The sequence below is a fragment of the Rhinopithecus bieti genome, unplaced genomic scaffold (genome assembly GCF_001698545.2).
Source record: "Rhinopithecus bieti isolate Rb0 unplaced genomic scaffold, ASM169854v2 scaffold_57046, whole genome shotgun sequence".
NCBI lineage: Eukaryota > Metazoa > Chordata > Mammalia > Primates > Cercopithecidae > Rhinopithecus > Rhinopithecus bieti.
Window position 1 is genome coordinate 79,332 of NW_016822066.1, and position 5,714 is coordinate 85,045.

At 44.0% G+C, this 5,714-nt stretch overlaps 2 pseudogenes across 1 annotated transcript in view; one reads left to right on the forward strand and one right to left on the reverse strand.

The window, feature by feature from the left end:
- Positions 1 to 5,714, forward strand: part of LOC108521139 (heterogeneous nuclear ribonucleoprotein A1-like) — a 38,529-nt pseudogene that overhangs the window by 11,376 nt on the left and 21,439 nt on the right. The window lies entirely within an intron of this gene.
- On the reverse strand, positions 1,089 to 2,157 carry LOC108521140 (ribosome biogenesis protein NSA2 homolog pseudogene; annotated as a pseudogene).

A 5,714-nucleotide genomic window follows, 5' to 3' on the forward strand; every position in this document is an offset into this window, starting at 1 on the left:
TTGAGACAGAGTTTCACTCTGTCGCCGAGGCTGGAATGCAGTGGTGCAGTCTCGGCTCACTGCAAGCTCCGCCTCCCGGGTTCACACCATTCTCCTGCCTCAGCCTCTCGAGTAGCTGGGACTACAGGCCCCTGCCACCATGCCCGGCTAATTTTTTTTGTATTTTTAGTAGAGACGGGGTTTCACCGTGGTTTCAATCTCCTGATCTCGTGCTCCGCCCACCTCAGCCTCCCAAAGTCCTGAGATTACAGGCATGAGCCACCACGCCGGGCCAGGAGCTCTCTCTTCTAAGTAGCAGGGCTGTTAACCAAAGTATCTTATTTCTTGGCATGGCTAGCATGGTTTTCCCTTCATCAGTCACTGTTTGGGACTAAAAGGATTGTATACTTAATTTGGGAGAGAGTGTATGGACTTGCTTTGGAACAGTGGAGAGCTCCTTTCTTCAACCCCAATTCCCTCATTCCATTTTTCATGATGAAGAGACTTAGGTTATTGTCATATAAAGCTCACCTGCTGTCTTCTAACTATGTTATTCAAGGTGAACTTGAAAGAAATAATCTATCAGACCTCCAGAAGAACACATTACTTCTTTGGAATTCAAGCAAGAATTTCTCCCCAATAGTCACTGTACCCTCAAGTAAAAGCAAGAGCAGCATGGAACAATAATTTGGTCCATAAAAGCCATGTGAATCAGCTACTTAAGGAGTGGGTGCTATGGAAACATACAGACACATACTGATCTAAGCAAGGCAACTCGAGATACAATGACACTACACAGAACAAAAAGTGTGCCTCAGTACTGGACCAGGCAAAATTTTCCTTCCGTATATCCTCCCCAGCTTACTCAATGACTTAACATCCTGGGAATGCAGAGAGTTTAGGGGTGTGGAGCAGCTTCTGACCTGAAAAACCTGCTGCCCTCACCCAAGGAGAAAAGACACCAATGATACATTGTGTAAATGAACCCTTAGAACTTCCTACAGATTCTGGTGGCCATTTGGTTCTGTAAAAATCCTCCAGATACACAGGAGAAGATGGAATTGTGAAATATGGTAATGGGGCAGGGAACATGCTCCCTTCCATTTGCAAACACTTTTAAAATTGACTACTCTCTTTTGACTTTCTGAAATCTTTTTTTTAACCATTTTAATGTTTGCAATTTACTAAATACATATCTTGATGATTGCAGACATGTAAGGCTGTTTGGTAGTATTCACAAACATCACAGTAATGGCAGTTTTTTTTCAACTGGTTTGTAGTCCTCAATAATTATATATGAAATTGCTGTCAAACCAGTAAGACTGCATTTATGCATCCATCATTTTCAGGATTGTTGGTAACCTGGTCATATTTTCCCCAAATGACTTTGCCTCCTTGTGTCACAAGGCCCAATTCACTCACATTTACCTCAATGACAGTACCTTTGGTAATAACACCCAAAGCTGTATACAGTGGGGATGAGGGATTCTTCTTTACACCAAGTATTGGTAGACAAAAGGTGGCTTTCAGTTCAGGATGTGTTACATGCGCTTTCTTGAAATGCGAGCCCATTGGCCTAATGAGTCTTCTGTATTTAGGTGGTTTTCTTGTAAAGCCATCTCCAACAAAGCAGACTTTAGTAACCATCCTCTTCCATGCCGTTTTTTTCTTTCCTGTTTGAATAACTTTTAATACTTCTGTTTCTCCTTGGGCACGTACTTCAGGCAGAGGGACTTCCCATTTTCCCACCTTCTCTTTTCATTTCTGTTTAATCATATTGGAAAGTACTGTAGCTCGAGATTGTCCCTCTCTGTCCAGCAGATAGGCAGGTACTGATCCCTGTGGAGTCTTTGCATCATTCTTTTGTTTGGTGTTTCTCTTTTCATGCATCTTGATAGTCTTTTTCATTTGTATTTTCTCAGCATGGTGCTGTTTATGGTAAAGCTTAGCCTTCAGACCATCATTTTCTTTGCCTTCTTTGAACGTTAGTGAGCCTCTTGACTTTCCTTTTTTCTCTTTTTCTCAAGGTAATCTAAACGGTACCCATAGTGTTTACAGTGTAATTCAATATATTCGTTCTGTGGCATGGTGACGGCCGCAGAGCCGCCAGTAGCAGCCTCTAGGATGCAAAAACGCTCCCAATTTTCAGGTCTCAGAGACCCACGAGCTGATGCCACGCAGTCCTCTCTGAAATTTTTTTTTTTTTTTTTTTTTTTAAGATGGAGTTTTGCTCTTGTTGCCCAGGCTAGAGTGCAGTGGCATGGTCTCGGCTTACCGCACCCTCCGCCTCCCGGGTTCAAGCGATTCTTCTGCCTCAGTCTCCCAAGTAGCTGGGATTACAGGCATGTGCCACCACGCCTGGCTAATTTTGTATTTTTAGTAGAAACGGGGTTTCCCATGTTGGCCAGGCTGGTCTTGAACTCCCGACCTCAGGTGATCTGCCCGCCTTGGCCTCCCAAAGTGCTGGGATTATAGGCGTGAGCCACCACGCCTGGCCTGCTCTCTGAAATCTTAAAGCAACATAGGGTACATGTGTGGGGACAAGTCTTGCTGAGTGGAGAGGAGGCAGAGATAGGGCCAGCAAATGGTTTCTGGAAAAGGCAGGCAGAACTATGAAGTTTGGGGAAAAGAAGTAGGCCATTGTAACAACAGCTATTTTCATATTATTGGAAATCTGGTAGGCTACGTATGGGCAAATTTGCATGTTAGGAAGAGGAATAAACTAATAGTTTTCAATTTCATTTGCTCCACAAGAACTTTAAAGACTATGGGCATAGGACTGTGAGGCACTGTGGGAGAACTAAATAATAGCTTATATTTATGAGCACTTACTATATTCCTGGCATGGTACTAGGTGCTTTATATGCTTTTTTTTTTTCTTTTGAGATGGAGTCTTGCTCTGTTGCCCAGGCTGGAGTGCAGTGGCGCAATCTCGGCTCACTGCAATGTCCACCTTCTGGGTTCAAGCGATTCTCCCGTCTCAGCCTCCCAAGTAGCTGGAATTACAGGCATCCACCATCATGCCCAGCTGATTTTTGTATTTTTGTAGAGACGGGGTTTCACCATGTTGGACAGGCTAGTCTTGAACTCCTGACCTCAGGTGATACTTTTGCCTTGGCCTCCCAAAGTGTTGGGATTATAGGCGTGAGCCACTGCACCTGGCCTATATGCATTATTTCATTTGATCCTCACGGCAACCCTTATGAGGTAGGTATTGTTATCTCCCATTTTACAGATGATTGTAAGGCATAGGAAGGTTAAGAGACCTGTCCAAGGTCACAGCTAGTGTCAGAGACAGGATTCAGTCCTATGCCCTCAGGCGCCAGAGCTTACACTCTTTATCATGGCACAAGCCTCTAAGTCCTCTTAGGTCCTTTGTGAAAGCATTTTAATATGTTAGTGGTTTCAGCAGTATTTTCTGAGCTATGGTTGGGTTCATCCCAAACATTTTTTCCCCCTAAACACTCCTTATCAGGAAGCACTACTGAATTCTCTCTAGAGAGAGAAGTCCTAAAAAGCCTGGGATGAAAGCTGAGCATATGCTCACATGTACTTGTAGATTTGTACTGGGATAGTGAGGAGAAGGATGGTAGAGGGGCCCATTTTCTTTCTAGTTTCAGGACATTAACTCCTCTATGCTCTTCCTTACACACCTTTCAAACCATGGGTGTGGGAAGAAAACTGGAGAGAGCAGTTCCTGCTAAGGGTTGTATGACCTCTGACTCCAGGAACAACCAGTCAGGCCAGTGCTGAAGCCTATTCCCTTCCAGTTCATCTTGCCAGCACTGCTCTTACTCCTGCTAAGAAGCTGACTTCTAGTTCTAGAACAGGCCAAGGGAAGTGCCCTTTCAGCTAGCCCCTTCATGCCTGCACCTCATATGGTCATGGTCGTTAACATTACAGAGTTTATTGTCATGTTCCAGGTTGAGGGTGGGGCAGGCATCTGTGGGGTAGGGTACTCATCAGGACTTTCCATCTAAGCCCATGGGGCTTTATATCTAGGAAATTCTTTAGTATATGATCAGCTGACTCTATCCTGCGAAATACTTACCTACTCAAGAGTGGGAACCCTTGTTCTCTGAAGCCTTTGCTATTGGGCTGTCTTACTATCTTCAGAGGACACACGTCCATAATCTTACTATGTCTTTCCTCCTGAAGGATTGGCACAATCAGTCACACACTTTAGACCATAGAGGCCCTGGGGTGCATAGCAGAAATATGTTGAGTCTTGGCAAAAGAAAGTACACTGTGTGAAACTAGCAAGCAGTGAGGCCAACCTATGTGAGATATGTGAACTAAGTATGAAAAGAACACACATCCCGGCCGGGCGCGGTGGCTTACACCTGCAATCTCAGTACTTTGGGAGGCCGATGTAGGCAGATCACCTGAGCTCAGGAGTTCGAGACCATCCTGAGCAACATGGTGAAACTCTGTTTCTACTAAAATACAACAAATTAGCTGGGCATGGTGGCACATGCCTGTACTCACAGCTACTTGGGAGGCTGAGGCATGAGAATCGCTTGAGCCCAGGAGGCAGAGGTTGCAATGAGCTGAGATCCATGCCACTGTACTCCAGCTTGGGCTACAGAGTGAGACTCCATTTCAAACACACACACACACACACACACACACACACACACACACACACACACACACACACAAACACACACACTCCATGCATGAAAATAATATCTGAATAGTACTTTATAATATGAAAAGCACATTTACACACATTGTCTGTTACCAATGTATCATTGTTAGCATAAGCCTTCTGAGTTGTACACATGGATGTGCATTGTTTTAACATTCAATTCACCAAGGATTAAGCTTTTATTTTTTGCCAAGAAAACCTATATGGATATCTCAAAATGCTGTGTAGATCCTGAAAGACTTAAAAATGAATTCCATATACCTAGTGTAAGAGATGTGGGAGATAAACAGGTACTCTCACACATTATTGGTATGAGTGTAAGATATTGATGTACATTTTGAAAGGTGATTTGTTAATATTTGTGAAAATTAAATTGACATACATTGTGTCTCAGAATTTTAACCTCCAGAAAATTTTCCTATGGAAACATAGTCACAATTACACAAAGAGTTATGCATAGGGGTGTTCATTGCCCCTTTATTTACAATGGTGAAAAACTGGTAACTTAAATTTTCACCTATGGGGAAATGACTAAACTCTAACAGTTCCATAATTGGAATACTATCTACCCATTAAGAGGAATGTGGTAGCTGCATACAGCATGTCCTGAATGAAAACGTAAGGGACAGGTCAGGTGTGGCGGCTCACACCTGTAATCCCAGCACTTTGAGAGGCCAAGGCAGGAGGATTGCTTGAACTTAGGAATCTGAGATCAGCCTTGGCAACAGAGCAAGACTGCGACTCTACTAAAAGAAAAGAAAATCAGTCAGGCATGGTGTTGTGTACCTGTAGTCCCAGCTACTTGGGAGGCTGAGGTAGGAGGATAACTTGAGCTCAGGAGACTGAGGCTGCAGTGAGCCATGATCACACCACTGCACCCCAGACTGGGCGACACAGCAAGACCCTGTCTCAAAAATTTAAAAAAAAAATTTTTAAGTGACAAAAGCAAGTTGAAGAATAAAATGTGTAAGATGAGGCTATGGGCCAGTCGCGGTGGCTCAAGCCTGTAATCCCAGCACTTTGGGAGGCCGAGACGGGCGGATCACGAGGTCAGGAGATCGAGACCATCCTGGCTAACACGGTG